Here is a 12,801-nt window from a genome sequence, read left to right as displayed (position 1 = left end):
AGTAAAAATGAAATAGAATGGAGAAAAATCAATGAAAATAAAAGTTGGTTCTTTGCAAAGACTGGCAAAATTGGCAAAATTTTAGCTAGATTAACCAAATAAAAAAGAGAAAATACAAATTTCTAATTGGGAATTAAATATAGGACATTTCCACTGACTTTACAGAAAGAAAAAGGATAAGGGAATATTATGAACCACAGTGTGCCAACAATTAGATGAAATGGGCAAGTTCCTAGAAAGTCTATCAAAACTGACTTATGAAAAATAGAAAATCTGAACAGACCCATATTGACTAAAGAGATTCAATTAGCTATCAATATTTAATATTTAACTGACCACAAAGAAAATCGAGAGGGTTTCAATTGTGAATTTTGCCAAACATTTAAAGAAGATTACCACTTATTCAAACTCTTTCAGAAAATGGAAAACATTTCCCAACTCATTGTTTGAGGCCAGAATTACCTTGACACCAAAACCAGCCAAAGACATCACAAGAAAACTATAGACTGACATCCCTCGTGATAGAGATGCAAAAATCCTCAAAAACATTTTGGAAACTGAATGCAGTAACATGTAAAAAAGATCATATGTCATGACCAAGTGGGATTTACACCAGGAATGCACATTGGTTCAACATTTGAAAATCAGTTGATACACCATACCAACAGAAAAAAGGCACAAAAAATATTTATACGTGATCATGTCAACAGATGCGGAAAAAACATTCGACAAAGTCCAACACTCTGTCGTGATAAAAACTCTTGACAAACCAGGAATAGAGAGGAAGGTCGTCACCCTGATAAAGGGCATCTATAAAACTCCACAGCTATCATCACACTTAAATGTGAGAGGCTGAATATCTTTCCCCTAAATCAGGAATAAGACAAGGCTATCCATGTTACCTCTTCTACTCAACACCGTACTAGAGTCTAGTTCTAGCTAATGCAACCAGACAAGAAAATGAAATAAAAGACATTCAGACTGGAAACCTATTTTTATTTGCAGATGACATGATCTTGTATAACCTAAGAAAATCCTAAGAAATCCACCAAAAAACTATTAGAACTAATAAATTAATTCAGTCAGTTTGCAAGGTAAAGATCCATATACAAAACTCAACTGTATTTCTATACATTAGCAGTGAACAATTCAAAAATGAAATGAGAAAAACAATTCTATTGACAACAGTATCAAAAAGTAAAATATTTAGAAATAAATTCAACAAAAGAAGTGTAAAACTTATACTCTAAAAACTAAAAAAAAGTTTGAAAAAATTAAAGACCTACATATGTGAAAAGATATCCATATTCATGGATTAGAAAACTTAACATTATTAAAATAGCAATACTCTCCAATGGATCCACAGATTCAATGTAATCCCAATCAAAAATCCAGCTGGCTTTTTGCAGAAATTGCAAAGTTGATCCTAAACTTTACATGGAAGTGTAAGGGGCCCAGAAAAGACAGAACAATCTTGAAAAGGAACAAGGTTGGAAGAGTCATACGTCCTGATTTCAAAACTCACTACAATGTTATCGTAATCAAGACATCGTGGTACTGGCATTAAGACACACACATTCAGGTCGATGGACTAGAAATCGGAGTCCAGCCACAAGCCCTTACATGTACGGTCAGTTGCTTTTTGATAAGGGTGCAAGATAATTCAATGGAGAAAGAACAGTATTCTCAACAAATGATGTTGGGACAACTGGACATCCACATGCAAATGAATGAGGTTTGAACTACTTCCACGCACATATGCAAAAATTACCCCAAAATGGATCACGGACCTAATTGTAAGAGCTAAAACTATAAAACTCTTACAGGAGTCAATCTTTGTAATCTTAGGTTAGGCAAAGCCTTCTTAGATATGATACCAAAAGTACAAACAACAAAAGAAAAAGAAGATAAATTAGACTGCATCAAAATTAAAACCTTTTGCTGCAAAGGACACCATCAAGAATCCTAAAACTCAATAATAAAAAGACAACTCAATTAAAAAATGGGCAAAGGCTTCAAACAGACATTTCTCCAAAGACATAAAATAGCCAATAAACATACAAAAAGATGTTTAACATCATTAGCCACCAGGGAAATACAAATCAACAACACAATGAGACACAATTTCACAACCACTAGAACAGCCAATGTCAAAAAATAAATAACAAGTATTGATGAAGATGTGGAGAAATCAGAACCTCCTACATTTCTGGTGGGAATGTAAAATGATGCAACCAATTTGGGGAACAGTTTGGCAAATGGTTAAACATAGAGTTACCATATGACCCAGCAGTTCCACTCCGAGGTATGTACTGAAGAGAACTGAAAACATGTCCACACAAAAACTTGTACATGAATGTCCATACCAGCATTATTCATAATAGCCAAAAAGTGGAAATAACCCTAATGTCCATCAACAGATGAATGGGTAAACAAAATGTAGCAGAACCATGCAAAGGAATATTATTCAGCCATAAAAAGGAATGAGGTACTGACACATCCTACCACATGGATGAACCTTGAAAACATGCTGCAGGAAGTCAGACACAAAATATCACATGTTGCATGATTCCAACTACATGAAATGTCCAGAATAGGCAAATATATAGAGACATAAAATAGATTAGTAGCCCTCAGCAGCTGGCGGGAAGAAGGAAATACAAGCAACTCCTAATGGGTCCAGGGTGTCTTTTGGGGCTGATGAAAACTTTCTGGAATTACATAGTGGTAATGGTTGCACAACTCTGTGAATATACAAAAAATTCACCGAACTGTACACTTTAGATGGGTGATTGTATGGTATGTGAATTATATCTCAATAAAGCAGCTTAAAAAGAGTAAGGCACATCTCTCCACAGAGACCAAGTGCTCAAAAATGCTAGCTGTAACTCAGGAGGCTGAGGTGGGAGGATCATTTGAGGCCAAGCCAGGAGTTCAAGACCAGCCTGGGAGATATGGTGAGACCCTGACTCAAAAAAAAAAAAAAAAAAAAAAAAAAAAAGGCTATAAAATCCAAAGGAAACTCTGCATCTTTCTTTCTGAACTTTCCTGCGCATGGCCCCTCCCTGTGGTCTAGAACATTGCACTCTTCCTCTTCAGTCTCCTAGCGACGCTCATCCTCAGCCACTCTCTTGGCATTATTTCATGCACTTAAATTGTCCTCAATGTGTGGAGAACTCCCAAATCCACGCCTCCAGCTCAGTGCTCCTTTGGCAGTTGACTGGATACCCCTCCCCTCTCATACCGCGGAGGTTCCCACACTCTGAATGCTCAGCACTGAACTCACCCTCTCCCCTGACCCAGCCTCTCCCCCAGAGCCCCAGTCCACACTGCCAGTGGCCCAAGGGCTACTCAAGCTATAAACCTCGAGTGTCATCCTAGAATTCCCCTCCCCTTGTGCCCTATAACCAAATCAATTACCAAGACCTCTACCACACCTCTTTAATGCCTACAGAATCCTTTCCTTTCTTTCCACCCCTATTAAACTCATCATAATAATCTCCAGTTGGCCAATACTGCGTGCAGGTGAATGTGGTGAGCAGCTACACCACCTCAAGTGTGCCTAGCAGCCCAGATGCTATCAGTATTCTCATTTTCCAGGTGAGGAAACTGGAGCTTCTTAGCGTGAAGTAAATTGACCAAGGTCATACAACTATTATCTGGCATAGCTGGCTCCAAATCTCTTGATCCTAACCAGCATTTAAGTCCCCTATGGCTACCATGACAAGGGTCTCGGCTCCTGGAGTCCGTCACAGTTCCTGGAGTCCACCCATACCACCAGCCCCTCCTATTTCTCCACACCTGCCCTAAAACTGCAATGGAAAATTCCTTGCTCTCTCCGCCATAAATCTTCCCGACACAGAAACCCCTACCTCCAGCCCTAAAAACGTATATAAACCCACTCAAACTTCTGGGGGGTGCGACTTCTCAGGTCTCTCTCTCTCTTCCCACCCCCCCCCCCAGGTCCCTCGCCCCCCGGCCTGGGTCCCGTTATCCCCACCCGGGAGCGCTCCAATAAAGCCTCTTTACTTATCCCTTTCAACTCTCCTTGTCTTTCTTTCTCTGGCGCCGCCCAATCCAAAAAACCTTACACTTAGCAAACAAGGTCTGTGTGCCTCAGGGGAGGTAACGTGGTGACGCTTGACTGGTGCAGGTCTGCTACCTACGCTGCTGTCACCCAAATAAGGCACTTGAACAGTTAATGGCATGGACGTGGGGCCTTCACTATCCTTGTTCTGCCAACAGCTGCCTCCAGTCTTTCTCCTTATGAAGTGCTAGAGACCATTCTAGAACGCCAAGCTGATCATGCTACCTTTCGGAACCTCTGCGGACAACTTAAAAATCCTCCAGCCGCCTCTCTCGTTGGCCGCTGGCCCGCACAGCATCCTTTCTCAGCAATCCCGGGCCCCCTGCGCCCCGGGCCTTTGTACCTGTGGTGCGCCCCCCCCCGTAGTCCCCCCACAGGCCTTTGCACCTGCGGTCTCCGCCCAACCTCATGGCCCCCCTACCCCGGATATTTGCACCTGCAGTCCCCCCGCGTCCGGGAGTTCCCTCAGGCCCCACTCTCGGACTCCCCAACTCCCGAGCCCCGCACCTTCAGCGCACACGGCAGAACGCACTGGAGGTCTGTCGATTCGCGAGCACTTCCGGCAGAGCGAGGACCAGCTGACCGCCGCGCCTCTGGGCCTCCTCCTCCCCGTGGGCGAGGCCGACCCCGGCCGCTCTGACGTCATCCCGCCGCGCCGCCCTGTCGCCTGCGGCCGCCGGAGGCTTAGCTGGCTGGTCAGGAAGCTGGACCTGAGCGCTCCGCCTCCCGCCTCAGGCCTGGCTGGGTGACTCCGGCAAGTCGCTGTCGCTCTCCAGGTGCCTGTAGTCCTGAGATGCGGGCTACACTGGTCTCTGAGTGTGGCCGGGAACATTCCCGCCTTAGAAGCCCTGGGAGCTCTGTTCATTGCGCCCCGGAGCAACAGAACTAGAACCCCTGGCTGGGGCCTGGGCATCTCCAAGCTGGTGCACACGCTCAGGTGCGCTGAAGTCAGTGCCCGGGTCGCCCATGTGGCCAACTCAGTAGCGCGCCCTTTACTCTCCTTGTTCCTGCCCGTCGCTCCTGCGTCCCGGGGTCGGCTCCACTGTGACTACCTGCACCCTCACCCTTGTCGCAAGGGCTGTCTGGGGATCCAAACTATTAATAACACCCCCCGTCTGAAACCTCCAGAGATGCAATCAACCGGATTTAGCAATTTGCCATAGAAAGAACAAGGAAAAGGGAGCAGTCCCAAGGTTTCCATTTGAAGGAAACTAAAAGAAGACAGGCAGCACAGTTACTGGGAAGAGAAAGATAAGTTCACTTTCAGAGATGTGTCACAAACGGTTAGGATGGTAGGACGTCTGGATGTGGATGCTCAGCCGACGTGTGGAAATCTCTCTACTCCTGTTCTACTCTGAAACAGCTTCTCCTTAATTCCATGAAGAGGTTTTTCTTCACAGTTATCACTCTTATTCAGAACAGGCTTACAATTGCGAGTTATCAGTTGCAAAAGCAGAAAGGGACTGAATGACAACCAGGGACAACCAGATACGCTGCTAAGCAGTCCAGGCCGGCATTTCCAGCCTGGGGTCTGGGGCAAGTGGTCCTGAGTCCACAGGAGCATCCAGGATTGCCTGCAGACCAAATCAATCAGGGTCTAATAAGAATACACACTACTGTTGAGAGTAATACCCATTCAGTGCAGAATTTGCACCTTTGGGTTACAATTTCTACCAAAATTATAACTACTAGTAAGTTAGGTTCGCATGTTTTACTGACATTAGAAAAACATCTTTTGGCCAGGCACAGTGGCTCATGCCTGTCATCCTAGCACTCTGGGAGGCCGAGGCGGGTGGATTGTTTGAGCTCAGGAGTTTGAGACCAGCGTAAGCAAGAGTGAGATCCCGTCTCTACTAAAAATAGAAAGAAATTAGCTGGACAACTAAAAATACATATAGAAAAAATTAGCCGGGCATGGTAACGCATACCTGTAGTCCCAGCTACTCGGGAGGCTGAGGCAGTATGATCGCTTCAGCCCAGGAATTTGAGGTTGCTGTGAGCTAGGCTGATGCCACAGCACTCTAGCCCGGGCAACAGAGTGAGATTCTATCTAAAAAAAAAAAGAAAGAAAGAAAAAGAAAAACATCTTTCCACTGGGAAATTGTTCGGGTTCATTGAAGGAGTGAGGGAAAGAGAAGCCGTTTCTAGACAGACACTGGAGGGCAGCTTAAAGGAGAAGACCTTGAAGCAAGTGGTGGGCCAGTCCAGGTGAGAGGTGAGCTGGCCTGAGATAAGGCTAAGTGGAGTTGGAGGGTGGGGAGGGAGCTGAGTGACTTTCCATCAGCTCTATTTAAGTTAGGGTGTCATTACAATATGACATGGAGGAAACATACAAAGCACATGTTTCCAGCCTTGGGGATGTCCTCAGGCTCCCCTCTCTTTTACCACCCTCCTTTTCTCACATTTATCTGCCTCCTGACTTGTCAGAGCTGGCTCATGGCAAGTGTCAGCCTCCTCACTTCACTCTCTCTGTTTAGTTTCCTGAATTGATGATTAGGTTTAAGATTTTTGTTCCCAGCTTTGACCATGGCTTTACCCCAGGACTACCCCTGCTCATTTGCTTGTCCATCCTGCAGCACCCCTCCCCAACGGTGGTTCCCTCCTAGGCCTTAGGACACTGGCAGACCTGAGAATGTCACTGGACATCTCTACGTGCAATCAGGTGGACACTGAGACATACAGAATGGTGGTGAGGTTGGAAGAGAGGACAAGGTCGTGCTCCTGTAAACTAAACTAAAATTCTAAGCCCACCACTGACTAAATGCACCCCCTCTTGTCCAAGGGGACCCCAGAGAAGCCTTAAAACTGAGTTCCCAGCCATGACAGGATGAGAGGTCAGACACTCGTCCCTTGCTAATGGCCGCGATGCTTTTTTTCCTTAGGGCCAGACCAGCATTCTTTCCCAATAAAAGACCACCAGCCATGAAGTGGTTTTAAACAATCTTTGGAGCATGGCAGAGAGGATTTTCATGCCCTTGTCTCAGCTTTTTCACATAGAGGAGGCTGTTTCTGAACATGGAACCCATAAAAGGGCAGAAAGCTCCGTTGCACAGGTGCACGTTTCTCTTTTCATACACATTCATGACTCCTCCTACAGCTTGTTAAATATGTATATATGGCCACCCTGCTTAGTATAAATTCCTGTTCCCATTGTTCCTGCCTCAAAGCACATGACCCTGGCTTGTGGCTGGGGTCCCTGCTTTCCAGCCTGCCAGAATGGCCACCCACAGGTGCAGCCTTTCATGAGAAATAAAGCTCTCTTTTCCACATTATGAACTTCGTTGTTTCTTCAGGTAATACTCTGCTCAGGGTTGTGGGCTGGGACCCGGGTGGATGGAAATGTCACTGAAACTAGCATAGCGGGAGCAACTTGGGAACAAGAAAAGGAGTTTGGTTTTGTTAGCTACCTCCTGGCAAACTGCACTTGTGGAACCCTGGTGTGAGCTGTAGAAGAAGAGGGGGCTCTTAGGGTAGCTCAGAGATGGTGATCCCCAGGAACTCTGCCATCGGTCCCCACCCACCCCCTCTTTTGCTCATTTTGACATCCATCCCATTTCCTTCTGGCACACCCTTTGCCTGCTCCCTGCTCATTTTTAGTCATTTGCTCAATTGGCCATCATTGGCAACTGCAATTATTTGAACACATTGTTAAAACTAAAGTTGCCTCCTACCCTCTGGCCATTTGTCTCCCTTTGTCCCCTCCCTTCTCTCTCTCCCACCACCACCTCCCTTGCTGATTTAGAATTTATGGAAGCGTGTCTGGGAAGGAGTCACCGGCGTGCAGGACTGGGAGTGGCCCCATCACAGCTCAGCCACCTCCTTCCCCCCAGTGAAATCACGTTAAGTAGTAGGCAGTGAGAATGGCATTAGAGAAGAGTTATGGAATATAAATGTAAAGGAAAATAAAAATCTCAGGACCACCCCCCAATTCCTGATGCAAAAGAGAAGGTGAAGCCTGGAGGCTGAGTCCTGCAACACCCCCTTCCACAGCAACACCCGCTACTAACATTCTGCATCAGACAGGTCACGAGGAAAGCTCAGAGGTCTCAGGCATCGACACATACTGCCCCACAGACCATTCCTGAGGAAGTTCCTTGCTGGCCTCGCATGTACACGGATATGCAAATTGTAACTTTGGGTCTGCAGACTAAGCGCAGATCCTAAAACTAAAATCTGTTCGATTCCACATTATTAATGTTGACTGCAGGTTTATCTTCCCAGGTGCAGAACAGAGATAAGATATCAATCATTCTTCCACCTACCCAGGGACATACATAATCGATGCTTCCTTCACTCCCTTTTTCCCTTTTAACATTCCCCTTGTTTTATGTAAAACATAGATTTCCTGGGCCCCACAAGAATGTAACCACTGTTACATTGTAATGCTGCCTCATCAGCCCCCATCCCCCCCCACCCCGCTTTTTCCTTCTCTCTGTTGCCTTTAAATGCTGCAGGTTCCAACTGCCCCTTTGGAAAAATGACCATAGCTTGTCTGTGGTTCGTGTTTTTCCCAGGCACGTCCTCAACATCTTGGCTCAATAAACCTTCATTGATTGAGATCTTTGTCTCACTTATTTTTGGTTGTCAGAAATGTGGTTTTGTAAGATGCATATCCAACAAGTGAAGCTTTGGTCTTCATGGTGAATGTTACTAGCATAAGGCAATGAAAAATCTTTTTTTTTTTTCTCACTATAAACCCAACACATTCAATCCAAAGGGTTTATATGCTGAAGGAGTCTTAGCATCAGGTGACTGTGTCTGGCTGAGGGCCTGGAAGGTGATGGGGGCTGCTGCTGATGTGGGCTGAGGCCTGTGTTCTGATCAGCTGGAGCTGCCACTCAGGACACTCGGAGCAGCAGGGGCCTTCCAGGTGAAGCCTCAGCCTGAGCTCCCACGCTACACCCTGCTTCCAGCACTTAGACGCCAAGGACCCAGAATGAGGGGCTTTCTGGGTCCCAGTTGAGTCTCTCTAGAGCTGCATCATCTAACACAGCAGCCACTAGCCTCATGCGGCTGTTTATGCATTACTTAAAATTACCTATAAATTTAATTTAAATCAGTTCCCTAATTGCACTAGCTACACCTCAAGTACTCAGTAGCCACATGTAGCTACTCGATTAGACAATGCAAACAGAACATTTCCATCATCACAGAAAGTACTATAGCATAGCACTATCTAGAGACTACTCCCAGCCCCAGGCAGTGAGTCGGAACCTTGACCTAAGCCTGGGTCTTGCCAGCTTTCTCTGTGCTTGCTACACCCAACATCCTCTGGCTGGGCCCTGCTTTTCCCCAGAGAGACAGTCCTGGACATCTCTTCCACCTGCACAGATCTCCTGCCACACTCTCTAATCTCAGTGATCCTTGCATTCAGCAATTATTTACTGGGCATCTCCTATATGCCAAAAAGTATGCGAGGGTTATGATGATAATCCAGACAGGGGTCCCAACCTAACAAAGCATATTTTCTAGAGAGAGGATGCAAACAAAGCTTGGGTAGTTACAAGAAAACAAAACATGGTATTAATAATAACGTGCAAAAAGGGAGCCATTTGGTTGGGTGGTCGGGGAAGCCCTGCCTGAGGAGGGGACAGTTCAGCTGTTCCTGAGTAGGCAGAAGATCCGAGAATACACATGTCAGGCAAGGGAACACCCAGGAGAAAGGCCCAAAGGTGGGAATGAGCTTGTTGAGTTTGAAGAACAAGAAGACCGTGGTGGCAGGGCCTTAGCAGGTGAGGGGAAACAGTTGGAGACTGGGGTTGGAAAGGGAGGCAGGAACCAGAGTGCACAGGGCATTGGAAGTTGGAGGCAGCAGGCAGGTTAACAGTACCCTTAGGTCAATAGGATAGTTTCCAGGAAGCAACTCACATGCCCTTGTGCAAGGATACTAGCCCCTGTCAAACTGGAATTTTCCACCTCCCCTGCCAAACATTGGCTTCTGAATTTATGACCCCTCACTCCAAAGTCCTAGGACTGCAGGTTTCTGTGACCTCTCTCTGCTATGCCCAGGTGACATGCAGCAGAGAAGCGGAGACTAAATTAACCGGTGCTGGGACACAATAAAGCCCCAGGGCCACAAAAGGGCCTTCCAGAGCCTGGAAGACAAGAGACTTTTTTTTTTCTCTCTTTTTTGCTTTTCATATTATCTGCTTTAGAAAACAAGAGACTTTTGAGAACTTGAGCCCACATTTAAATGAAGCAGCATTGTTGCTGTATGTGGAGAAATCAAAGTAGATACCTTGCCCTGGGACTCCCTCTAAAGACTTTTTTAAAAGTTCTCTTTAACTCAGTTGTCACTGGCTCCCCCTTTTACTACACCTTTGTTTAGAGATAGAAGGTGTCTTCGAGAGTAACTAGCTTCTCTTTCTCTGCAACCTCTAAGCTCTGTACATGCCTTGACTGTTTCACTTTTCCTATTCCATAGCCATCGTCTTTCTGCCTCTACTGTCACCTGAAGGCTCCTAAAGGGCAGGGTCTTATTTAGCTCTGCATTCTCAGGGCTTACTCCAGGTCCCTGTACACATCAGCGGCTTGGTAAGAATTGTAGTTATTTCTTTTCTTTTCTTTCTTTTCTTTTTTTTTGCTCTTTGAGAAGTTTAATTTGAACTACAAAAGATTTTGCTTGGGTAGATAACAGAATTACACATGTAAATCATCAAACCTTGAAATTAAAAACAAACCTTAAATTCATATTGTTAAGAATCATTGACTTTATAAAGTCTTATTTTCTGTTTTGAACATCATAATTATACTCTGTGCTTAAAGGACTAAGTGTTCCTTAAGCAGAATTTAATGGGAAAAAAATTATCAAGAAATTAGTTTTTTTTTTAAAAGGAGCATGTGTGTACGTATACAGAAAGGAGATTGAGTTTTGTATGGAAATTTGCCTCATAAATGAAGTTAAGAGTATCCCCCCATGAAAATACTGAGATTATCCAAGAAATAAGAAAAACAAAGAAATTCACAGTACAAAGTCAATATACTAAACAAGAAAAAAATGTTTTCAAAACATATATACTGTCCAAACATTTTTAGTTATATCATTTTAAATATCTTTAAAATTGAAGAGGCAAACGAGACAAACATAAATTTGTTAATGCCTACTTTACCCACAATCTCAGCAGTGAAAATAACTAAAACTGAATATCCCTTTAATAAAAATTTTAAATATAAATAAGCTTTCATGTCTCATCTTCATAAATAATACGTTTAAATACTAGTTCTTCAATTAGGGCCAATGTTACATCACCATGAATTAGAAAAATACATATTCTCCAGTCAGCCAAATAGCTGATAAGAAGTTTTTTAACGTTTACCATACTAAAGTGGAATTTGACAATTTGTTTTTATATACAGTCCTGTGTCGTTTAACCATATGTTCTGTGAAATGAGTTGTTAGGCCATTTCATTGTTGTATGAACATAAACCTAGATGGTATAACCTATCACATACCTAGGCTATGTGACATAGCCTACTGCTCCTAGGCTACAAACCTGTTCAGCATGTTACTGTATTGAATACTGCAGGCAGATTTGTAGTTATTGATCTTTAGGCTGCCCCAACCAGGATAAACACCTTTGTGGGTTGAACTGGGTCCCCACTAAAGATATATTGAAGTCCTAACCCCTGGTATCTGTGAACTTATTTGGAAATAGGGCCTTTGCAGATGTAACCAAGTTAAAATTAGGTCATCCGCGGTGTGACCCTGGAAGCTGAGAGTGGAGTGATGCAGGCACAAGCCAAGGAGCTCCAAGGATCGCTGACAACCACCAGAAGCCAGAAGGGAGGAACAGATTCTCCCTCAGAGGTTTCAGAACTGTGAGGGAGTAAGTGTGTGCTGCTTTAAGCCACCCAGTTTGTGGTAATTTGTTCCAAAGAGGTAGGAAACTAACACAGACAGCATAAAAATCAATTACAGGATCAAAGACTGGGCTGGAGTGAGCCGTTGTGTCTGTGAGTTTACATCACTCATTTATCTTTTACTTTATTCCACATTTGATCTGTGCTCTTTTCTCTCATAAATCACATGATTTGAGTGAGTCTTCACTTCTCTTTGATTCTGACAGAGATTCTTCAGGGAATGGCAAAATCCCAAGTAGAGTAATGTTGTATAAAAAGAATGAAGAATCTTTGAGGTTTTTGGAATTTCACTACAGATCCTGAAGACCAGGTGCTGCTTACGTTGGACTAAATTGGCAGTATCCAACCTTCTCTGTTCCTCCTGGGGACACGTCCATCTGTCATAGCATGAGGTTCTATCATTCTTAGGAAACACCCGTGGCTGTGCTCAGACGTAGAAACGCACTGGTTGCAACTCTTCCACAAAAGAAAGCAAGTGGAGAAAAGGGAGCTTTCATACGGGACTTCTCTTGAACGTTCACAAACTTAGGCTCCTGGACTTTTATCAGTGATCAATACCGGAGACACTGGGTTCCAGATCCTCTGGCTTTATGATTTATAAATATAGCACCTCCAGAATTCTTCCAAAACTCAGCTCTGACCACGTTACTGCTAGGCACCAGCACAACTAGGATTTACATTCCCCAGATAATAAAACAAAGGTTAAATTCCTTAAGAACTCCACAGTTGAACCACGACCAAGGAAAGCAAAAAGCCAGAGAAGGCCGAAGAAAGCACCACATTCATTTCCGGCACCGCCGTATGACGTCAACGCGCCGCCGAGTTTGCGTCATCACGCGCCGCGACCCCAGCCC

The 12,801-nt window shown here is 44.5% G+C and overlaps 1 protein-coding gene across 2 annotated transcripts in view; it reads right to left on the bottom strand.

Annotated features, from left to right (window-relative positions):
- Nucleotides 1-4,667, bottom strand: part of ACOX3 (acyl-CoA oxidase 3, pristanoyl) — a 51,438-nt gene extending 46,771 nt beyond the window's left edge. The window contains exon 1 of one of the 2 annotated variants that reach the window (XM_069496621.1): nt 4,620-4,667. The gene's annotated coding sequence lies outside the window, so the exon portion shown is untranslated. The other variant, XM_069496619.1, reaches the window with a different exon arrangement.
- Nucleotides 4,668-12,801: the final 8,134 nt, after the last annotated feature.

This window comes from Eulemur rufifrons, chromosome 20 (genome assembly GCF_041146395.1).
Source record: "Eulemur rufifrons isolate Redbay chromosome 20, OSU_ERuf_1, whole genome shotgun sequence".
Taxonomy (NCBI): Eukaryota; Metazoa; Chordata; class Mammalia; order Primates; family Lemuridae; genus Eulemur; species Eulemur rufifrons.
Note: the sequence above shows the minus strand (reverse complement) of the source record. Positions and strands in the feature narration are given on the sequence as shown.